The 25,383-nt window shown below is 43.4% G+C and overlaps 1 protein-coding gene across 1 annotated transcript in view; it reads left to right on the top strand.

The window, feature by feature from the left end:
* The window catches only part of LOC105934932 (glutamate receptor ionotropic, NMDA 2D), a 107,521-nt gene that overhangs the window by 4,346 nt on the left and 77,792 nt on the right, over positions 1 to 25,383 (top strand). The window lies entirely within an intron of this gene.

Here is a 25,383-nt window from a genome sequence, read left to right as displayed (position 1 = left end):
CTTGGCTGAGAGGCATGAGAAGGTATGAGATGTTACAATAAATACAAGTAGAACCGTTTCATAGTATTTACTGAGTAATGTATTAAAGCTAAGCAATTCTAATTGGTTTTATCTAAAAAAAAAAAGAAATGACAATTTTTTCCTCCTGCGGTTAAAATCCTTGGACATGTTAACATTTATATTTAAAAAAAACAATATTATCTGTGACACCAACAACAGCAGCTATAGAGACCTGCTTCTTTTGTTGGGTAACTGTTGTTCAAAACCAGTGTTACTGTAATAAGAGTGGTGGGTTGTATTTCTTTAGTTTCAACCTCATGCCTGTCCTTGTTTATTCCAACTGGAACTATTTTGGGAAACAGAATAATTTCTCTTTCTTTTTAGTGAATTAAAAGCGTAGTCCACCCCTTTCAACCACCTGAAATGCATTATGCAGCAATTGGGAAAGATGGCGCCAATCTATACGGTTCTTATAGCCTTCACTTTTTCTACCATCCCATTAAACATTGTTTAAATGGTAGGAATAGTAAATGATGGAAGATGTTTTGAGATCGTAACTTTTTAAAACCTTTGTATATCTTGATACAGTACTATTCTTGGGAAGATAGTTCAGGACCGCCTGTTGTTCTCCTGAGGCGTCTTGTTGTGACTGACCCGCAGACATTTTTGAGTGCAACGGTTTGAAGTCACAATTATTGTGAGCTACATTGAAACCAGACTGAAAAATTTCAGAGCCGAAAGTTTTAAAGTAACAGGGTAACCAGTGTTACTAACCTGTCAGTGTTATTAATGTTTGGGCCAAATATTGTCTATAGTCCAATTTAAGGAATGGATTTACCATTTATGATTTAAGAAACTGTAATATGACATAAGTGTTTTTAATATTGTGAAATGAAGACAAAATGAGTACAGAGTTCACGTCTTAAAATATTAGTGCAGCTAGCATCATTAAACTGCATACTCTTGGTTTTGTTGTATTCCTTGGTGAATCTAGATCCCTACCGAAAAGAATACCAGCATTTTCAAATCTTGTATGTTCCATGATAGACATGAGTATAAATCCCAAATTGATAACCAGAACAACTTTACTGTGCTTTTTTTCAGCCTTCCTGTTATCTGCAGTATATTTTGCTCTCGCTCTCTAGCAGTATAAATTGCAGATTTTTTTGTCTAAAACAGTTGCCTTTGAAATAACTCAAACAACTCACTGATTTTGAAAATAGACACTTTTGAGTATTCTTTCATTCGTATTGTACTTCCACGCTAAACAGTGTTGTTAGCGTGACCTGTCAGAGCTCAAGTATGATGTGTGAAGGGGGGAAAAGATCATATTTCTGACTTTCCAATGGCACAGTCACCAGTAAGAAAAAACAATCCAGATGAAACCTACTCTGATCAAATGCCAGTTTTTTAGTATTATTATCATGCATTTAATAACAAGCAACTGAACTCAAACCCCTCTGAAACCCAGGTATGTGGGCAGGTAGATAGGTTATTAATCCTCTGAGGAAATTGTTGTGTTGAAACAGCATCAGCGAAGACATCTAAAATAAAACAGAAATAACACAAAAAATTTATAAAAATATCTTTTCTGTTGCTTAGCTTACTATCATATTGTTAGAGAAGCCACTCTCTATAAGTCTCATGTCTGATTTCCAACAAAATGTGTGAAACAATACTGAAATGGTCAGGTATTAAGGTTTATGGTTATTAAAAAAAAATCCAAACATAAACTTAAACAAAAGGTCAAGAAATCTCTTATTAAACAGGTGGAGATAGACAGCGACAGGTAATTGGACACCCTGACAGATAGACTGATAAACAAAATCACACACAAAGGTACAATCAAACACAACACCAAGGGACAATTTAGCAAGCAGTTCTTAACCCACACTTACAATCAAACAAGTGCACACACAAACGCACGCACGCACTCGCACAAACCTGAGCCAAAGCCCTGCGGCGTGTTTTGGGAATACAAGTCTGGAAGCAGCTAGAAGGCACACAGCTTCACATGGCTGCATGCAACAGACACTCACACAAACTCATAGAAAGTATATTCAGGGGAAAGCCCCATGGGCATGCAGACAGGCACAAGCACTAACGCAACAAGAGCAGGATATACACAAACTATGAATACTTCAGAGAAACACACAAGTTCCCATTTTGGATGAGAGAGGGCCTTGGGACTGTCCCCATGGGGCGCACACTCACACACGCTATGTATCGTATACATTAACACGGCAAAGACACTGACACACGCAGAGACAAGGGGAAAATCAAAATTAAGAGAAGTGATGGAAAGATGTGCAGGAATGTTTTGCAGAGCATGCCGTTTTGCACGGCATGTGCGGCCACTCATGATGATGGATGGGGCAGGAAATGACACCACAAGTGGTTATTAAAAAGAGGAAATGGAGACAGTTCTGAAAACTGTGTTAGGCAGTGCCTGCAGCCCATGTCACATGTCATATTGAGCTGGGGTGTCATGCATCCTGTGCATCTCTTAGACCTGCCTGTGCTGCATGCTGGGCCATCTTTGTCCACCCTACAGAACTTCTAGGCTGGTTTTGATCCGCAGTGAATGTGCCGAAACAACAGTGTTTTGCAAAACTTTTCATACCCCTTAAACTTTATACATTTTGTTATATTACAACCAAAAATAATCTGTATATTTCTGTCGACTTGTATATGGTACACCAACACAAACTGATTCGTAATTGTTAAGTAGAAAGAAAAGTATACATAGATTTTACATTTTTTATAAAAAGAAATATGTTTTATATATTCAGCCGCTCTTACTCTGATTTTTTTTTTTTACATAAAGTCAGGTGCAAGCAATTAACTTGGGAGGTTTCCTGTAATAGGAAACAGTGTCCATCGATTTGTAATTTGATCTCAGCATACATTCAGTTGTTATGTGAAGGCCTTAGAAGTTTGTCAGAGAACATTGCAGAGCAAACATAGTCATAAAGACCAGGGAACATGGCAGATTAAGGAATAGGGACCAGGGTAAGGGCTAAAGTTGTGTAGAAGTTTAAAGCAGAGTCAAGCTATAAAAATCTCAGGCTTTCAAGTTCTCACGGAGCACTGTTCAATTCATAACCCAAAGATGGAAAGAGTTTGGCACAACAGGAAACACATCAACACAGTGTTATTTACAGGCATAGCAAAAAGATCATATAAGGAGAAAAAAAAGCCAATAGACCACTGGGGACTCTGGAGGATTTGCAGAGAACCACAGCTCAGGTATAAGAATCTGTTGACTCAAATCTGGCTTTTACAGGAGAGTGGCACGGAACCACACAAACTATAGTTTGCAGTTTGCCAATAGCCATTTGAGGACTCCACAAACATGATAGGGATTCTGACCTGAATGTACAATGCTGTGTTGCAGAAAACCAATACTTTAAACACACAGTCTCTCTGTGTAAAGTATTGGCAGCATCATGCTGTGGGCATGCTTTTCTTCAGCAGAGTTAAGGAAGTTGCTCGAAGTGGACCTAACTGCAGGGCATTCCTGTAAAAAACGGTAACCTTGCTAAGTGGCTAAAGATTTGACACTGTAAACATAGTCGGAAGTACAATGGATGATTTAGATCAAAACAAATTCATGTGATAAATATGCACGTAGTCAAAGTCAAGGCCTAAATCAGTAATCTGTAGCAATGCATGAAAATGTCTGTTTACAGACAGTGACTAAGCTTAAGCTGTTTTGCCAAGAGGAATTGGCAAAACATACAGTTTTGGGACATGTGTTAAGTAAAAATACTTGCTGTTATAAGCGTAGCAAAAGGTGGTTATGCAAAGTCTTGACTTTTGGAGCTTAATACAAATGCACTCCACACTTTTCAGAATTTTATCTGTAAATGCAGAATTTATCTTCCACTTTATAAATATCACTTATGGCATCGGTTTGTCACAAAAATAATGATCAAATAAACAGATGTTTATGGTTGTAATTTGACAAAATACAAAATGTATGAATACTTTTATAAGACACTCAATAAACGAACCAAGTGCAACATTACACACTATAAACAGAAAAAAATAAGACAAAGGTTTCTGTTATATATCTTTGAAGTTTTAACGTGAAATTCTTTCAATAAAACCTGAAAAGTAATCAGCTGCTGGAGATGTAAATTGGAGTGTTTGTACCTGAGTGAAATTTGCACAAGATGTGTGTTTCTACGGTATGAGTAAGATGTTTGTGAGTGTGTGTGTGTTTGTCGGGGTGGGGGAGACGTCTGATGAAGATTGCCTGGGCTTGTTTGTTGTGCTATATCTCTGTAAATAAATCAGCTGCTAAAACTAGCCCTGTGATTACAGACAGCCTTTCTGACAAGGAAAATAACAATAGGCTCATATGCTGGTTGTGATTAATTTGTTCAAGATTTACTTGAGGTACTTATTGTTTTTTTCCAACATTGAAGCATCCTTCTTGCTACTGTAAGTAATGGCATGAAAGCTCACTTTAAAATTTTGTCATTACAGTTTCATAGTAATATTTCCAAATGAGCCAAGAAATGATCCTGACCTTAATCCGGAGCTGATCACACTCATCAGGCTGATAGTTATGTAATCTACTCATAGTTAGCTGCCACATGCTTTTTGTTAAAGGAGGAAGCTCTTGGTACTCTCTTTGTGAAACAGGGGTGTTTCTTCACACATTTTGCAGTAAGCAGTGATGGGAAATAGCACAGAAAACAGTTGTTGGCACAGGATGTTCTGTCTCATCTTTATCCAAATACTAAGTCAGCTGTTTACAGCTCTGCCAGTGCACATGCTTTGCAAAAGTATTCAAACCCCTTGAGATTTTCTAAAATGTGTCTCTTACAACCACAAAACTCAATGTATAGTATTGGGATTTTATGTAGTAGACTATCACAAAGAAAACATAATTTTGAAGTGAAAGGACATCTATTTCACTTAATCTGTTATAAGTAAAACTTGGTCTTTCTCATCATGTCTTTTCTGGCTTTTTGTCCATTTCCTTTTGCAAAAGAGATCAAGTTTATTCAGAACAGTTGGATTGCATCTGTAAACATTAGTTTTTTACTCATGCCACCGATTCTCAATTGGATTTGGGTCTAGACTTTAATTGGGCCATTCTAACACATGAATATGCTTTGATTTAAACCATCTGTTTTAGCGTTTGCAGCAAGTGCAGGCTTATTGTCCTGCGTAGTCTTGGTGAATCTCCATCCCCATCACTAGGCTCCTGTAAGGTTTATGTCTGGGATTGTCCTGTATTTAGCTTCATACCTCATTCCGTCAAATCTGACCAGCTTCCCTGTCCTTCCTCGTCCTAAAAAAAAGCACCACCAGTGCATGATAGTGCCACAGCAATATTTTATTTTGTTGATGGTGTGTTCAATCTGATTTACTGTGTTATTTGATTGTAACATATAGCACTTGGCCTGTAGACCAAACCATCTAATTTTCCTCTCATCTGAAAAGAGCATCTTCTTCCACATGTTTTCTATGTCCCCTGCATGACTTACGGCTTGGGACTTTTAATTACTTTTTTTCCAAAGATAAATTTGTATTGCCACACTTCTGCATATTAAACAGATCTGTGAAGTGAACAACAAATTATCCCACCTGAGCTGTTTATATCAGCAGCTGCTCCAGGATTGCCATGGGCCTCTTGACTACTTTGATTAATGCTCTTCTTAACCGGCCTGCCAGTTTATCTAGATTCTCGTATCTTGACAGGATTCCCTAGCTGTGCCAGATTGTTTCCATTTTCAGATGATGGGTTGGAATTGGTCGCACTGGATGTAATTTGGGGGTATCAGATTGCAAGGAACTGAATGCATATGCATGTCACACATTGTTTTGTAAGGGGCACTGTAAGTCATGTATTCATTTCTGTAGTCACCTATAGGCACTTCTTTGCATTGGTCTATGGCTACAAAACCCAAAGCTTCACTGATGTTTGTGGTTTTAGCATGTCAACAATGTGGAAAAGTTCAAGGAGTATGAATGCCTTTTCAAGGAATGTTACACTTCATTTAGTCAAAGCACGAGAAGTCACTTTTCATCCTCAAGTGGCCTTTTGCTTAATTTCAGGAGCTTGATAATGTTGAGTCATCATTCATGCCTTGGGTAACAACAAATGCCGTCCAGATGAATCACATTAGACCTAATCATTTATCATTTATTGATTTAGTAAACAGACAAATTAGATGCCGAAAAACAACGAAAGGTGTGCTTTTAATAACCTGAATCGGTTGTTTGCATGGATTATTAATTTGATGTAACTGTCAACAGTGGTGCTGCTATTTGTACTGTTTTTTTCTCCAAGCCACAAAAACAGGCGAAATATTATCTGTCAAAAATATCTCATATCTCCTGGCGTGAGCCATTTCTTTCCCTGCTTTTCATGATTTAAGTTCTGCATGGTATCAGCGTAAAAAGTTGTGGCTGTCACTTGCTGCCCAGTGCCTGTCTGATGAGATGCTGCAGCTCACTGTGTCAAGTTTATAAAGGATAGAGGAAGAAAAAGGCAGAAATTTGATATTCACTGCTTTGAAACAAACATCACAAGATTAACGAGCTAATTGATTCGGTGATGTAAGGATGACTAAGAGGGGATCTGACATCCCTCCCTTCACCAACCCCTCACCAGTTCCTGTGCTTGACAATTATCTCAGGCTCCAAAAAAAAATAAAAATAGGAAAATCATTCACTGGTCTGAATCTTCAGCATTCTCTCCCCCTGTTGGGATCCTGTCAGCTTGGAAGTAAACTGTGCCAAAGTTATCCACCAGTGTTTGTAGGACAGGCTGACAGTCAGTGTCACTAACACCTTTGGTTATGAGCGGGGGCTGAGCCAGATGTGCTGCAAATACAGCTCAGAAACCCCACTCTGTTGCTGTTACTCAGCGTAGTTAAAACTGAGCTTTTCTTCTGCTAAACTGTGGCAATTCCCACTAAAAAAAGTGAGTTAATTTTATCCGTGTTAATGAAGGTTTTTATTCAAGCGAAGTATTTACCATACTTGAATGCCAACTTGCTTGTGAGTGCACCTGGCTGCACAAAGACACAATAGTTATCAGCTGAGCTTTTCCACCAGTTAAATCTGTTTATCCTCAGAATAAGATTGCAAATCATTACTATGCAGATCTTGCTGGGAGAGCCTTAAGCAGCTTCGTTTTGAGTCGTTACAGAATGTTTCACCTTACAGGTCCTGAAGGGCTGCACCGTAGGCAGCTTTTCATCTCGCTCTTTTAATTACTGACTGATTTAGATCTGGCTAGGTGATCCCAGTGTCTGGCCAATCAATGAGGGAATTAATGGAAGCTGTGGTGCAAACAGAGCATAGAAACACTAGCAACTTTGCTGCTATGGGTTCAGCATGGAAAGGGGAGAACTGAGTATTTTTTCCAGTACTTTAATATGATTCCAATAAATTCTTATTACTGTGAGATGTACTTCCTCTGGCTCATCAGGTCTGCTGAGACATTTTCATCTAATTTGTTTCTGCTTTCAATCTCAGAGCTTGTTAAATCAGCCAAGCATTTGATTCATGACTGCACTGTATGTTATGTAAATGGAAAGCATGGCTCATTCCTATATGACTAAGCCTCATTGATAGTGAGTCGATACCGAAGCTGTTTTCCTCATACCAAAATCCTCAAGAGTTTTCTGGATGCCTGTGAAAGGTTGAGTAGGAATTTATTCTTCTTAAAAAATGAACCTAATAACATAATCCCTCCGGCCGTACATTGTGCGAACATTTCAACAGAGCATTGGCAAAAAATAAATAAATAAATATATACAGAAAATAATTTACATTGAGCAGATAATTTGTTACAATTTTCAGACTGGAAGCTTAGGAGACAGTCTGCGAGGAGTGCTGCAGTCTCCACTGTACAACACGTCAGTGTCAGAGTGGGAAAATTAAATATTCTTGCTCCTCTGCTGGCTTCATAGCAGCGTTTATTCGAGAATTGGCAGCGTGCAGGCAAACTGTAAAGCCTCCTTACAAAGCTGTTTTCATTCACTCGCGTCAAATTAGTACAGGCCCGTTTGGCAGACTGAAATAAAACCATGTACTTGGTTATATCAATCCCTGCTGCATTATTCCCAGACTCTGACCTTTCCACATGAAAGCTTGACCTTACTGATATTTATGTGAGAACATTCATGAAGGTAGTAAACCATTTGTAGTAGATGTCGACTGAATGGATGTGTTTATGTGTCTGTGGGTGTGTGAGAGGGAAGAGAGAAGATCAAATAGAAGCGGCAGGAAAATATTCCTGTGCATCATTCATACACAAATAGATTTTATTAATACAATCTGTGTGTGTGTGTGTGCGCACGTGTGTGTGTGTGTGCATACTACCAATGTCCTGAGGAATAAATGAGTGATAGAGGCTCAGAGGACAATGCATGCACACAGCTGTATGTAATTGTAAAATAGTTCAAGAGGCCTGAGCTGTAGATCAAAGAAGAGGGAAACAACAGACGGGGCTTTATTTCCAATGGGTGATTTTTCTCAACGCATCAGACAAGCTCATTCTTGAGCATTACTGCAATTACTGGACAGCGCAGAGTTATAATGGTGCAAAATTAAACACTCTTATCTCCACTTGGGTAATTACAGTCTGTGTTGGATGCCGTGAGTTAGAAAGATGAGTTATGGATAATGTCAAATATTTAAGTAATAATCATCAAAAAGGGTATCTCAATGCTTTCTGTCTTGCAAGCTAGAAAGCCTTCGAGTGACGCCATGATTAATTTTTGAGAGAGAGAGAGCGAGAAGAAAAACCCTATTTTAGTCCTATATTGTGTTCATGGCTGTGTTTTGCTTCAATTAATTTCCATCAATCCAAAGAGAAGGGAGATAAATGTGAGCACTCATCTGTATGTATTAATTGGCATTGTCCCTTAGCAGAATGCTGTAATCCAGAACAAAAGGAAAATAGATACACCGAACATGCAAAGAGTGAGACACATTTCATATGACTACGTGGAAGTAAAAGAGGTTTGAAATGTCAGAATAAAATGCTGGTTTGCTGAGCAGAAACACCAAAGTGAGATGTCACCGTGACTGTTTCATTTTGTTCATCCAGAAGGTTTGCAAAACACAAAAAAGGACAACCGCAGACTACCTCCTACAAACAAGTTTCTGCTTTTGGCTTTTTCAATGTAAATTCAAACAAAAGTCCCAAATGTTCCTTCCAGGCTTGTGAGAAAAGTGCTTTTACAACAGTTTTACTTTACTGGGTTTAATCAAAAGGAAGAAGAGAGAGCTTAGTCTCAGTTGACAAAAATCAATTACCAGCTCAGGTACTTCCAATCTTAGAAGCCTGGAATTACAAATAAATAAATGGATATTGGTGGGAATGAGTTCAGATGGTGTAATGAATTGACCTGCAGTTATTAAAGCAAGTTTGAAGAACACAGAAGACACTAAATTTGCCTGGGACTTTTGGACAGGCGGAATAGAGGCAATCCTAGAAGACATGAAGAAGAAGACCAAGAAGAGATGGATGTGAAGGAGCCATAAAGAAACAGGAGAAGAATGGGTTGGATTATTAAAGGTCATAAAATGGATGAGAAGAAAGAAAGGCAAAAACTGCCATCAATTTCAGAGGATCGGGGAATTGGTAAGATGAGGAAAGATTGTAAAAAGATATTTGAATAGTTGGGTAAAACGGTCATAAAGAGGAATGACAGGGAAGAGTTGGATGAAAAGGGGTTGTGACGAAGGATGAGGAGGCTGAGCGGGATGGTGGTTATTTTTATAGTCTTAAAGGAGTACTGAGCAAAATTTCATTATATTAGAGGGAAAGAATTAAAAATGGTGATATGAAGAACAAAAGGTAATATTTCAGATGGAATATGGTATGGCGTCCCTCACCGTCTGTCTGTGTTGTTCTCCAGTCTCCTGTCTACAAAGCCGGGCTGGCCGCATGTGCTTGTACGTCCATGTGAACGGATGCAACTCAGGGCTTAGCCCCTCCTTGGCCGTAAAATGCCACCATCAGAGAAATGTAGGGTAGGAACAAAATGGTGGAGAACGCGCACAGCGGATCGAAACGTTCTCTTGCTAGCAGCAACACGAGACGACAGGTGAGAAGGGGAGGGGAAAGGGGGGGACCAGGTTGCAGCTGGAGTGGAGGTAGAGAGAGTGTTGTTTTGGTCTACTGACAGTGTTCAACAGACCACCTTCTTGTCATATTTTGCTTATTACTCCTGTAAAGAAGGCACCAAAATAATTAGAGATATGAGGAGAGGTCATAAACAGACATACAGGTGAGACAAAAATGTATAAAGAGGGTTAAGTGGAATACTGCAAAAACGAAACTAAAGTTGAATTTTCTTAAACTGTGTATTTGTCCTTGATTTGAGCACGCAAATAAGATAATATGCCACTGGAATAAGATTTTTGCACTTAAGATAGGAACAACTCACCTCTCCATCATCTTATTTCAAGTGCAGTATGTCTAATTATCTTATTTTAGGGACCAAAATACTCATTCCACTGGCAGATAATCTTATTTACCTGCTCAAATCAAGGACAAATACACTAAGTTCAAGAAAATGTGACTTATTTTTAGTTCCGTTTTTGCAGTGAAAAAGAGGGATCGGGAAAAAGAGCTGGGTGAAAAGATGTATAAAAGAAAGCAGGAAAAATGGGAGGGCCTTTAAAGGGAAATGAGAGGGATGTGTGGGATGACAAGGGGTAGTAAATGGGGATGAGGAGGGTTTTTTGGATGAAAGGGGATTACCAAAGTTGGATAAGGGGTGATAGAGTGATCGTGAGAGACTGCAAGAAGGTATGAAGAGATATAACTGGATTAAAATAGGTTGGAAAAATGGATGATAAGGAAGAATGGGAAGCAGAGGGGTTGCTTGGATGAATATGAACAGGATGATGAGGGGCCAAAAACTCATGATGAAAGGGATGAGTGGGATGAATAATGATTGTAAAAAGGGATATGGAGAATGTTTGAAATGGAAATGGGAGGAAAAACATTTCCGAAGGGATAGTGTGGATGTGTCGAATAAAAGTGGATGTTAAAAAAAATAGGAGGATGGGTGTTGAGAGTAGTTGAGAAGGGATGACGTGAGGAGAAAGGATGCGGTGAGGAGAGGTTGGTGTCAAGAAAACAGAGCTAAGCCTGTTTCACAAATCAGTTAAGTGGTCATAAACCAAAGAGCTCATCTCTAAACATTAACTGGTCATTCATAAAACACCAATCGAGCCAGGAATAACACACACACACACACACACACACACACACACACACACACACACACGAGCTTTCAAAAATTAAGACGGGCTAATGGAACTAAAAAAGACACAAGGTGGAATTGAGTGTGTGCGTGTGTTGCCTTTTCTGTTTTCAAGTGTCATCATCACTTAGAGAACTACCGTCGACTGAAGTCCTTTCCTGTTTCAGTGCACTTCAACAGGACCCTTCCACTGCATGTATATGGTGAGAAATTATGTGCGTCCAACACGCGTCTCACTCAGGTACTATTTGTGTGTTTTCACCTGTAATCCACCATCGTTGACTCGAATCTCCTTCTCTCTGCCAAGATATTTCCACAAAACCCACAGAGATGGTAAAACGACATCAGCTACCATGCGGTGCGGCTTCTTTTCCCTCTTAGAATTAACGTAACAAAACTCAATCAGTATATATTTTTTACTTCATCAAAGAAAGTAACCTTAAATTTGGCAGCCACCATTAGTTTTTGACATACTATATATGATCGATACATGATCTCGGGGGGAGTGGGGGGTTCCCCAGGAAAACCATCACGCTCTAATCTGATTATCAGCCTTTGACATGTGTAATTTGAAAATATTGTGCCTTTCCTTTCCCCACATGGTCTGAGCGCCACTTGCTTTGATAGATGGCTCCATCGTTTGTCATTTAAATGGCTTATGATGGCCACTGCCATCAAGTCCAGGGGAGGTGGTGGCAGCTGCGGCAGCAAGCTTTACCACTGGTATTTACAGCCATGCAGCAGAAGCCCACAGAGACCCGAACTGCCTGCTGCACGCTGTGCTGCTTGCCGATCACTTTGCACACTATGCACAATGGGAACAAAAGCTGCTCGCCTGCCTGGTGGCTCTTTTACTCAACAGGGATCAAAGAGGGAGAAGGGGCGCGATAGGGAGGGAGAAATGAAAGAGGGGGAAGTAAGTTGGTGGAGGGAAGGAGGGATGGGAGGAAGTTAGGAGTGAAAGAAGCACAGGACAAAGACTTGTGTGGAAGGAGTGAATGAAGGAAGCACGGGAGGAGGAGTGGGGCCGAGATTCTGCAGAGCGAGGTGAAGCACTGAATGAATGAATGGATGAATGGGAGAATGAATAATGGGGGGGAAATACACAAATCGAACTTAAGCAAGTGACTGAGTGTGCCCACCAGCATGTCCGCGCATGCGCGTGTGTGTGTGTATGTGTGTGTGTGTGTGCAGGAAGAGTGGATGAACAAGTGTAGCATGACAGAGAGGGAGAAAGATTGGGAGAGGGAGAAAGAGGATCTGTTCCGTCAGAGAGGACACACTCCAGTGGCTGTGATTGAAGTATGGGCCAATTAACACGAGGAGCATTGAGCTCCAGCTGCACTCTTCTATTCGTTTCTCACTCCTGTACGCTGCCATCTTACTCCCCATGTCACATAGCCATTCACTCGCTCATCTGTGCGCGGCGAGCACCACACTGTGCTGGCACTTCGTCTTACCTTTTAGTGTAAGTCACATAAAAAAAAAAAATGATTGTAGAGCATGTTTATAGTGGTTTTGTCAAGCTTACTGCAGTCATAAACACGGGCAGATAAAGAGAGAAAAGTTCAGTCTATAACGCTGGGGCACTTACGGCATGGTGCTGTAATTTCATCTAATGGTTTACAGTGGACTGTATATTAAAATGCATCATTTTTCAGGGGTTTGGTGTTGTTGTGTAAAGCTGGCCGGGCTGATTCAGTGCTGCTCGTGCCACAGGCAGCGGGGAACAGGTCCATTACTCTGCATGACAGGATGGAATGAGCCAGCAGAGCCTGGACAGAGGCTAAACACAACGCTGAACACTGCACCACTGCAACTGCACACACCGCGGATGGCTCAAACCCCTTTCCCCCGTTCACGTTTCCCTAGCAGACTCGATGCAGTGCGGAGCCCTGTCGCTCTGCCTCCACCGCTGCTCTGTGTAAAGGGGGCTCAGGCAACCGTGGATGCCAGCGACTGATTTCTACCTGAGCGTTTCTTTTTTTGCAGCCTTTTGGGACTTGCTCCTTCTCAGTCACCTCAGGTCCTGATCGTGCTCAAGCATGTACAGCAAAGCGGGTACAGCTGATCTGATTGTTTTTCCTAACATTACACCCCCAGCAAGAATCAATTCCATTTTATCTTTAGTGGTTATACCTGCAGGTTTTGGGTCTCTTTGGTGGTTCTTATAACAACATTGGCTTTAGTGTTTCAAAGCTTGAAGCGAGGACAGTTTATTTTTCAGGTGTTAAGAGAAAAGAGTTGAAACATTCACATTAACCAATCAAACAACGAAAAGAGAACATGTTTATTTAAGTGTCATTTGCATGACTAACTCCTGATGACGAGTGAACATAACTGGATGTCTGAAAACAAAGCACGATTGCAAGACAGCGGCGTAGGTTTTGTTTAAAAATCTGAGTGACACACAGAGCGTGGGACTGCAGCTCCTCCCCAAACAAACTTTAAATGCCAACCATTTCCTTCACAACCATCAGATGAGCTTTAGGAGGAGGGGAACTGAATAAAAGTCCCATTTATAGTTGCAAGAGAATTTGAATATTTCTATTTTCACATCGATTGCTTTTAAGAATTTGTGGCCCGTTTTAGATTCATTCTGTTTTTGCACATGCCATATTTCAGATCATTGAAGACCTTTCAATATCAGACAAAGATAACCTGAGTAAATATAGAAAGAGGCTTTTGCTATGATATCATTTATTGAGGAAAGAGTGCTTTCCGAACTAATCTGGCTCTCTGTGAAACAGTATTTGCTCCTTAAACCTAACGGTGGCTGCTATCAAACGTTTGCGATAAATGGCAACAAATCTTTTACATTGCTGTGGAGAATCTTGGCCGGCTCTGCAAAGTTGTCTTGATTTAGCCACATTGGAAGGGTTTCGAGCATTTGTTTAAAGTCGTGTCGCAACATCTGAATTCTTTGAGGAGGCCAAACTAAAATCTTTATTTTTTTCATCAATTTAGAGTTGGACATGGTGTTCTTTGGATCATGGTCCAGCTAAATAATTCAGGCATGCTTGGGCTTGACGTAACAAACTGATAGCTGGACATCCTCCTTCAGGATTTTCTGCTAGAGACCAGAATTGATGGTTACATTAATTACAGCAAGTCATGCAGGGTGTTGTGGATTTTCCAAGCACTGTTATGAAGAAGACCACTCACTGGAGTTTATAACATATTTTACTGTTGGCATGTTCTTTTTCTAGAATGCTGTGCTTACACCAGATGCATTTGTATACATACCATCATTCCAAAGAATATTTTCTCTAAGGTCTTCAGGACCGACGAGATGTTTGTAGGCAAACGTGATATGGGCCTTTGTGTTTTGTTTGATCAGCATTGGTTGACCTTTTAACTCTTGCATGGATAACATTTCTGATCTGCCTCTTTCTCACTGTCGAATCATGAACACTGACCTTAACCAAGCCAAGTCTGCTGTTTTTTTGATGTCATTCTGGGTTCTTTTGTGACCACCTGGGTAAGTTGCCAATGACTCTTTGGAGTGAATATGTCAGGCCGGTTCCATGTTTTCTTCAATTGTGTTCTCAATGTGGTTTGGTTAGTGAAATAGAACAACTTTGAAAGAAACATGGTCAATCAGAGATAATTTATTTTAAACAAATTTGGTTTAGTCTTTCTCCCAAAAAATTTAGCATTTGAAAACTGAAAACCATTTTCATATATCTAACAGGGCTTCTTGAAAATGAGACAATGAGTCTCAAGAGATTTTCGTGTATAAATAAAAGGAATTTAATAATAAAATGTGTTTGATGATCTACAACAATTAAGTGTGACAAAGAGAAAAAAACTGCAGAAATCTAAAAGGAGGCAAATGATTTTTTTCCAGCCCTCTAGATCAGCTTGTCTAATTTATTATCCTGTTTTACTTATGTATTGTTTTGGATAAGCAAATAATTAAATCTTTCAATCCCACTATATCTCCCCTTTCTCTCAATTTGGCAAAGTGCTTTTGCGAATATAAAGGTGGGAAAGAAACATGTAAATAAACTAACAGGTAAACAAATTAACATGTATGTAGTAATAATAATATCCTTATATATAAGTTATTTGAAGGTTGTATAGTAATAAAAGTAAGTAATACAACATAGTTAACTGGCATATCATGTCTTAAAACCGATATGGAAAAGGAAAACTCCAATATCTAAATAATAAAAGAAAGAAAAGGAAGCTTTGCTTGTGCTTTATGAGGGTTCCATTTTCCATCTTTCTTGATGCAGGGATGTAAAACTAAAGGTTATTTATAGAGGTCTTTTTGTTGTTGTTTTTCTGATGCAGCTTTCTCTAACACATGAAGTTGGAAAGCTCGAAATTTTTAAAGAATGTGGTATTGAGACATCTGTTTCATATTTTTTAAAGTAATAGTCTTATGGGTATAAACTATTGTGCTTTGGTAAAGCCCTCTTCACAGAGGATTAAGACCACTTCACAGTCTCCTGCTCCCCTCCACCATAGTGCTTGCACCAGGGGTGTTACATTTGACATTGACTTCTCCTCATCTTTTCTCCTTAGATTCAGATAAAATGCCAGGGTTTCTATTTAACAGAACAATAAATAAGTTTTGTAATTGTGCTGCACCCCAAAAATCATCACACGTTTCTAGGTTTTCCCAACAACATGCCTATATGGTATGTTCAATTGCAACAGGTGGGCCAAACTCTCTGTGAAAGGGCTGTAATCTAAACTATGCTGATGTAGAGAATGCAGATTGCTACTTTTCCTTGGTGAGATCCTTGTAGTAGCAACCAGAGCAGAGGCAGGACAGAATGCAAATAAAAGCAATGTTGGCAAAAGCCTTATAATAAATTGCTTAAAGCACTGCCAGCCCCTTGTGGATGGGATGAGGTTGTAGCCTTGGCTCGAAGCCAGTCCTGCTTCAAATTGTCTGATCAACAACAAATGACGGTGTGTGCAGGCCACATACTGTATCATGGATGAGCTGACATCACTGTTACTGGTCGCCACCATGCTGCATTCAGGATCAACATATGTTGCCACAACAACAATGAACCACAACAATCTGTCCAAGAAAATGTGTTGCATCCTCAAAGCGACTGGGAAACTCTCACACATTTTAGAGAGTGCACTGGGTACTTGATGACCCCCTCATCCCACTAGACTTTGCAAAGACCATCCGCATTCTGGCTGAGTGTTAGAAAAACAGTATGTGTAGTCTTCTCCCAGTGTTAGAGGTGCCTAACCAAAAAAAAAGTAATTTGGAAACATTACCATTTTTTTCTGCCTAAGTCTTTAAGAAGTGTCAGACAGCATTTCTCGCTGAAGAGGAAAAACTAATTTGTGGGAGCAGACTCACTAGATATTAATTGTTTTCCCCAACAACACAAAAAGGATACTGTTTTCCCCCCAAACAAAACTAATCTACAGTTAGTTTTACATATGGCAACAAAACACGTAGACATTGAATGAGAGCAATCTTCCCCCTAATCATTGTCTAAGAAAATTTGTGAAGAAGTTTGGCCTTTAGTGTTCAATATTTAACCAGAAATAGGCTTGAACTGTGGAAGATCTGAATGTAGCCAGCAGCTCTTGGACTAGAACATAGCATTCGGTCTTGTTTATCCAACAGAACATGTCATAAATCCAGTGCTGCCAAGTTGTGGAGCAACAAGCTTCTCCTTTGAAAATAAATGGCCAAACATTGTTCCTTTTGTTTTCATATGACAAACATAGTGATAAATCAAAAGTAGACTTACAGCAAAATAATTCAATGCAAATCAAACAGGTTCTGTTTCTTTATCAGGGAACAGTGCAGGAGCTCATCAGCTCTTTAATAAATGCATTTTCACAAAAGGAACATCAAGGTACTGTGTGTTTGTGTGAGCAAGACAGCAATAATTAATTATCAAAAAGATTGTGTTGTTGAATGATAAGATATAAAAAAAACAATGAAACATTAAACACAATAACGTTAAATGGAAGATTACAGACTCCTCTTTTAGTTTCATGGTTCAAGAATTTTTTTTTATATATAAACAGCTGTACTAACAGTTGGAGATAATTCTATTTCAAGCAAAATCAACTTTAACCATGTTGTGATTTAACATGTTTGGCATTGTTTTGCTGATGTAACGTTTCATAAAACCTGTTTGTAAGAGTAGGTCAGGTGGGCACAATATTAGTCTTCATATCAACTTCAAACATTGTGGAATATTAAGTGCTTGCTGTCATTGGCTTAAACTAAAGAAATTCCTCTACGACTACCATGTTGTTTTGTGTCTCTGCATCAGTGTCACGGCTAGCTAAGCACTATGATGCTGCAACTCCACTTTTATAATACCTAAATATATTATCTTACTAACAACACAGTCCAAGGTTACATATGGTTTCAAGTTATGTAGAGAATAAAGAGGACTTGAATGCACAAAATAAGGCATCAATTATTAAACAATCAATATGACTTTTATTTATATTGAATGCAGACATACAGTATATTTAAAACATGGATGTTAAACTTATGTTAAATGTGATCATTCAGAATCATAACTTCTCAAATTTGACCTGAAGTTTGAATACTTCCTTTCAAGGGAGCTATCTTCACTACCCACACAAGACCAAGGAGATCTGTGTTTATTCCTCACGATTCAGATCAATGGAAAGCTTAACCTTTTTGACTGAATATCTACTCAATACTTATTAACAAAAAAGAAACATGTCAAAGTGAATTTAAATTCTAAAAAAAAATAGCATCGCTTAAAGATAGACATTTATTGTTATAGAAAATAAACATTAAAACAGCAAAAATCAAAACTGAGTAAAAGGCCAAGAACTAGCAGCTTATTGGTTCTCAAAAGCCAAAAGAAAAATATTATAGCCATTATATTCTAAAATATAAGGTCACAGTTCTTAGAACTACCAATGATGTAAGCCAGCTTTCAGCACCACCCAACAAATTGAACAAAACAGAGAACCTTGATTTAAACCAAGCTGTTTTCTTCTCTTGCTGAACTATGCTAACCTGACTCCCAGATGTATGTAGTTGCACCAAGCTCCATACATCCATGTGGGATCGCTCCATTGGAGATGTAATTCAGAAGGAGGGGACTTATCAAAAAACCTTGCATATGATTGGATAAACCACCTCTCTGTCAGCTTTATTGACACACTACTTCAATCACTCATATCGAAACCAACGTCAAAGCCGAAACTGTTTCCACTAACAAAAGCCTTCAAAGCCGTCCTCTGCTGTTCTTTAAAATAATTAATATTCAGTAGATTGGACAACACTGATGAAATAGCAGGATCAATGATACCGGGTTACCAGATTTCTCTAATGAAAACCGAGGACATCTTTGATTTTGCCATCTGCTTCGCCGACAGGCTGGGGAAGGCGCGTTCGGTTCAGCAAGTGTATTACGTTGGGAAAGGGGCAGGACCAGGTAAATACCTCTTGCTGCGTTAAACTTTTTTAAACTCCATCATAATACATTGAAATCAGGGACATTTCCAGGACCGCTTTTGCAGGGGACAGGTAATCCAAAACGGGAACTCTGGGACGTCTGGTCCAAACAGTCGCTTTTCTGATACGTCACATCTACGAAAATCCCGTCCCGCGATCCTGATTGGCTCATCCATTTTATGTGGTATTGAAATCCCTCCCAATGGCAGCGATTCCAGACGGATGTGTGGAGCCGTGTGGAGCTCGGCGGAGCTCCATCCATCTGGAGTGAGTCAGGTTAGAACTATCATGCATTTCTCAGATAATGTTGATATAAAAACCTGTCTCATTTGTTTATTCATAAAAGCCCCAATGTGTAAGATTTACTTCCATATAGTGGTGAGCTAAATGAATTATAAACACGCTCTGGTGCCTCGCTGTTAAGCTTACGGAAGCTGCAGAGAGTCATGAATGTGACAATGTCAACATCCTGCTAGAGTTCAGGTGATACCTAACAAACTAACCATCTCTGCCGGGAGGACAGAGCAGTTGCTGGACTACACTGCCCTGCTTCTTGTCAGGATTTGTTTATGGATGAACTCAGAACACACACAGGACAAAAGTTTGAGAGGTTTATTGAAGGGTAGATGACTGATGGAAGATGTAACCAGAGGTGCAGGAATACAACAGCTCAGGGGTGCAGGTGAAGGCAGGGGCTGACAGCCTGGAGAGAGAGTCCAAACGAAGCTGGGAGGCTTGGCACCGGGCAGAGCCTTCTCAGAGTGGCTAGTCAGGTTAGCAGAACTTGAGAGACACCAGGGCACAGAGCTGAGTTTCTCCAGGGCGGCTAGTCAGGTTAGCAGAACTCTGGAGACACCAGGACACAGAGCAGAACCTCTCCAGGAGCAAACAGTGAACGAATAGTCTTTAGAGTGACTGGCAGGACTAACCTTAACAACAGGAGTGAAACAAAGCTTCCAAGGCGAAACGGGAACTGGCATGGAGAGGTGTGGAAAGATGACGGACCGGCAAAGGAGTGACAGGCAGAGTGAGGCTTAAGTAGGGAGGCTGGCAGGTGAAGTGAGTCTGGCTAATTAGTGGCTGGCAGGTATGACTAACTGCAGTGGAAGGGAAGGCTGAAGTGAGGGGATGGAGAAACTAAAAACAATAAATAAAGTCAAACCCTAACTAAAACAATTTGGAAAAACCAAATACCAATGGCAAAAAAAAGCTGAATCAAAACTAAACCATGACATTACCCCCCCCTCAAGGCCGGTCTCCGGACGGCCTAACAAGCCAAACAACAACCAACCCAGGGTGGGTGGAGGGTGGTATGGATGGCGGGCTAGAGTCAAACCAAACTGATCAAAGCAGGGTGGGTGGAGGGTGGCACGGATGGTGGGCCAAAATCAAACAAAAAACTACCCACTCAGGGCGATTCGAAACAAAGGAAAAACAAAGCGGACTAAAAGGGGTTTCTAACAACCCCTGGTAGGCAAAACAAAGAACGTCCAGCGGATGCCGAAAGGCCAACAAAAGGGCGCCCAACCGACGCTGACTGGCAAACATCGCCACCAGGCAAGACGGGCGAACACCGCCACAAGGCAAAACGGGCAAGGCCAGACGCACCAACGCCAGAGGGAAGGAGCAGGCGCGCCAATGTCAAAGGGCAAGTCCAGACATGCCAACGCCAGAGGGAAGAACGGGCGCACGACAGCGCCAGAGGCAAGAAACGGGCGCACGACAGCGCCAGAGGCAAGAAACGGGCGCACGACAGCGCCAGAGGCAAGAAACGGGCGCACGACAGCGCCAGAGGCAAGAAACGGGCGCACGACAGCGCCAGAGGCAAGAAACGGGCGCACGACAGCGCCAGAGGCAAGAAACGGGCGCACGACAGCGCCAGAGGCAAGAAACGGGCGCACGACAGCGCCAGAGGCAAGAAACGGGCGCACGACAGCGCCAGAGGCAAGAAACGGGCGCACGACAGCGCCAGAGGCAAGAAACGGGCGCACGACAGCGCCAGAGGGAAGGAACGGGCGCACGACAGCGCCAAAGGGAAGGAACGGGCGCACGACAGCGCCGAAGGGAAGGAACGGGCGCACTTAACGCCAAAGGGAAGGAACGGGCGTACTTAACGCCAAAGGGAAGGAACGGGCGTACTTAACGCCAAAGGGAAGAAACGGGCGTACTTAACGCCAAAGGGAAGAAACGGGCGTACGACAACGCCAGAGGGAAGAACAGGCGTACGACAACGCCAGAGGGAAGAACAGGCGTACAACAACGCCAGAGGGAAGAACAGGCGTACGACAACGCCAGAGGGAAGAACAGGCGTACGACAACGCCAGAGGGAAGAACAGGCGTACGACAACGCCAGAGGGAAGAACACGCCGGGGCGTGAGGGAAACGCCGGGGCTTGGGGAAGAGAACGCCGGGGCGTGAGGGAAACGCCGGGGCACAAGGGAAGCAGAAACATCTAAAATGCCAAGGAACTAGAACGGAGGGCGTACTAAAACGCCGGGGAACCGAGGGCGTCCTAAGACGCTGGGGAACCACAAATCAGAGGGCATCCTAACATGCCGGGGAACCAAGAATCAGAGGGCGTCCCAACACGCCGGGGAACCAAGAATCAGAGGGCGTCCTAACACGCCGGGGAACCAAGAATCAGAGGGCGTCCTAACACGCCAGGGAACCGAGAATCAGAGGGCGTCCTAACACGCCGGAGAACCGAGAATCAGAGGGCGTCCTAACACGCCGGGGAACCGAGAATCAGAGGGCCTCCTAACACGCCAGAGAGCCAAGAATCAGTGGGCGTCCTAACACGCCAGAGAACCGAGAAACAGAGGGCGTCCTAACACGCCAGGGGACTAAGGAACTAAGAGGCCAAAACAAAAACCAAGGAAGCTCGAACCAGCCAAAGCTAAGGAGCATGAAACAGCTCAGGGCCAGGGGTCAGAAATCTAAGTGAGCGCTGGAAACTAAAAGCGCAGGACAAAAATAAGGAATCAAACCAAGAACTAGAAAATAAGGCAAAACTAGAGCAGGGATAACACCACAAAAGAAAAACTAAGGCAAAACATAAAATCAAAACACTAAAGCAGAAAATGAAACTAAAGCTAACTACGAATGAAGGAAAAAAGAAAAACTAGGACTTGAACAAGTACACTAACGTGGCAACCAGAGAGCTAAAGCTAAAATGACAAGGCTGGGCAAACCTAGAAAACTAAGGCAAAATCTAGACTCCTAAAACAGAGCAGGAAAAAACAAAGCAAAACAGAGACTAAGTACTCTAAGAAAACAAAGAACCCCCTAAATAATTCTAAACCGAGGAATTCTAAATCAATCAAAACTAAAGCCGAGCTTAAACAAAATAAAACAGAAAGCACTGGCCTTAAGGGCGTAGGCAAAGACGGCTGCTAAGCCGCAAGAGTTCTCGTGGAGGTCGTCCTGGACGAGGCAGGCGGCGGAGCAGCATCGCCCGACTAAGCCCTTGAGGAGGGCGGCCCTGACGGGGCAAAGTCAAGCGGCCTGGAGACCGCGGTCGGCAGCTCCGACCGAACAGAAAAGTCAAAGGCGGGCGCCGTGGTGGACGGCCCCGACGAGGCAAAGTCAAGCGGCCTGGAGACCGCGGTCGGCAGCTCCGGCCGAACAGAAAAGTCAAAAGCGGGCGCCGTGGTGGACGGCCCCGACGAGGCAAAGACGAGCGGCCCGGAGTCCGCAATCTGCGGCTCCGGCCGAGCAGGAAAGTCAGAGGCGGTCGCCGTGGTGGGCGGCCCCGACGAGGCAAAGTCGAGCGGCCTGGAGTCCACAGTCTGCGGCTCCGGCCGGACAGGAAAGTCAGAGGCGGGCGCCGTTGTGGACGGCCCCGACGAAGCAAAGTTGAGCGGCCCGGAGTCCGCAGTCTTTGGCTCCGGCCGAACAGGAAAGTCTGGTGCGGGCGTCGTGGAGGACGACCCCGGCACGACGAACTAGAAATAGGAGTAGCATCAACTAAGGCCTCATCCTGAGGCAAAACTACTCCCTCGGAGGCCTCGGCCTGAGGCGAAACTACTCCCTCGGAGGCCTCATCCTGAGGCGAAACTACTCCCTCGGAGGCCTCGGCCTGAGGCAAAACTACTCCCTCGGAGGCCTCATCCTGAGGCGAAACTACTCCCTCGGAGGCCTCGGCCTGAGGCGAAACTACTCCCTCGGAGGCCTCATCCTGAGGCGAAACTACTCCCTCGGAGGCCTCATCCTGAGGTGAAACTACTCCCTCGGAGGCCTCATCCTGAGGCGAAACTACTCCCTCGGAGGCCTCATCCTGAGGCGAAACTACTCCCTCGGAGGCCTCATCCTGAGGCGAAACTACTCCCTCGGAGGCCTCGGCCTGAGGCAGGGCGGCTCCCTCGGAGGCCTCGACCTGAGGCAGGGCGGCTCCCTCGGAGGCCTCGGCCTGAGGCAGGGCGGCTTCCTCGGAGGCCTCGGGCTGATCTGCGTCGGCCGGCGGAGCGGAGCTTTCAGCGGCCGGCAGAGCGAAGCCTTCAGAGGCCGGCAGAGCGGGGCTTACGGTGGCCGGCAGAGCGGAGCTTTCAGCGGCCGGCAGAGCGAAGCCTTCAGAGGCCGGCAGAGCGAAGCCTTCAGAGGCCGGCAGAGCGGAGCCTTCAGAGGCCGGCAGAGCGGAGCCTTCGGCGGCCGGCAGAGCGAAGCCTTCAGAGGCCGGCAGAGCGGAGCTTACGGTGGCCGGCAGAGCGGAGCCTACGTCGGCCGGCGGAGCGGAGCTTTCAGCGGCCGGCAGAGCGAAGCCTTCAGAGGCCGGCAGAGCGGAGCCTACGGTGGCCGGCAGAGCGGAGCTTACGGTGGCCGGCAGAGCGGAGCTTACGGTGGCCGGCGGAGCGGAGCTTACGGTGGCCGGCGGAGCGGAGCTTTCGGCGGCCGGCAGAGCGGAGCCTACGGTGGCCGGCAGAGCGGAGTTTTCGGGTGGAGGCGGAACCATCTCTTCAGCTACCTCGGACGCTGCCGGGCTTCAGGCTTCAGAGGGCGGGTCCTCCTGAACCCCCTCACGGGACCTGAGCGGAAGCGAGTCTTCGGAGGCCTTAAAGCGTCGGAGTGCCCGGCGTCCTAGCCGGGAGGAGCCAGACGGGGGTACAGAGGCTGTCAGAGGGGTGGCTGCAGGCCCACGGGGTAGAAGGTCGTCCCGGTCACCGTAATAGAAGCTCCACAGCTGGTCCTCCTCGACATGTGGGGCTCTGATGGATGGGACATTGAGCTTTACTCGGGGAGCCAGCTGCGAGTCATAGAGGTGGTGACATAGGCGATGAAGGGATCTGCGGCTTCTCTTCTCGTGCCCTGGGGTAGCGGCAACAACGCCCACGTAGAACACCTGGGGAGTGGAGTCGGCCTTGATCGGCGGCGCAGGGTCCTGGGCAGAAGCCATCCTGGCGTACCTCTCTTTCATCAGGCGTTCGCACATGTCCAGGTATGCACGGATCTCCGGGGTGTCAGCCCCTGCAGGTAAGTTCCATGTGGTGTCTGAGTTCATCCTTTTGGCCGGTCCGTACTGTCAGGATTTGTTTATGGATGAACTCAGAACACACACAGGACAAAAGTTTGAGAGGTTTATTGAAGGGTAGATGACTGATGGAAGATGTAACCAGAGGTGCAGGAATACAACAGCTCAGGGGTGCAGGTGAAGGCAGGGGCTGACAGCCTGGAGAGAGAGTCCAAACGAAGCTGGGAGGCTTGGCACCGGGCAGAGCCTTCTCAGAGTGGCTAGTCAGGTTAGCAGAACTTGAGAGACACCAGGGCACAGAGCTGAGTTTCTCCAGGGCGGCTAGTCAGGTTAGCAGAACTCTGGAGACACCAGGACACAGAGCAGAACCTCTCCAGGAGCAAACAGTGAACGAATAGTCTTTAGAGTGACTGGCAGGACTAACCTTAACAACAGGAGTGAAACAAAGCTTCCAAGGCGAAACGGGAACTGGCATGGAGAGGTGTGGAAAGATGACGGACCGGCAAAGGAGTGACAGGCAGAGTGAGGCTTAAGTAGGGAGGCTGGCAGGTGAAGTGAGTCTGGCTAATTAGTGGCTGGCAGGTATGACTAACTGCAGTGGAAGGGAAGGCTGAAGTGAGGGGATGGAGAAACTAAAAACAATAAATAAAGTCAAACCCTAACTAAAACAATTTGGAAAAACCAAATACCAATGGCAAAAAAAGCTGAATCAAAACTAAACCATGACACTTCTAATATAATACAAAAATAAATGTCACTTTTATATTGAATTAACTTGTCCAGCAGAAAGTCTGCAACCTCTGCATTCGTTTTGAAGCCCCACTCCCTCATGAATTGTCTCCAGCTGGTAAAAGCTATGCCAGTGTAGACTCTTTATTACTTCTTATACTTTTCTTGGTTACTTTCTCTTCCCTCTCACTGGCCAAAGAGTATGGATGGTCCTCCATTTTAACGCAAAACAGCAAGTAGTAATGTACTACGGTTGTCTTTGTTTTACACTACTCCTCCCTCCTCCACCAACAACACATGTTCGTATAGAAGACAGATGGGGAAAATGTGTAAGTCTAACAAGTTTGTCCCCTTTCACCTACTATAATCAAAACTGGTAACGCAACATGTCGTTTTCCATTGGGTGCACAGCCACAGATGTAATTATCAACTACTCATTCTAAGCTATGAGAACGCTTTAATGTTTGATGCGATTGTTATTAGACACAGGCAGAATATGT

Source organism: Fundulus heteroclitus, chromosome 3 (genome assembly GCF_011125445.2).
Source record: "Fundulus heteroclitus isolate FHET01 chromosome 3, MU-UCD_Fhet_4.1, whole genome shotgun sequence".
Lineage (NCBI taxonomy): Eukaryota > Metazoa > Chordata > Actinopteri > Cyprinodontiformes > Fundulidae > Fundulus > Fundulus heteroclitus.
This window is presented reverse-complemented; position numbering and strand designations above follow the sequence as displayed.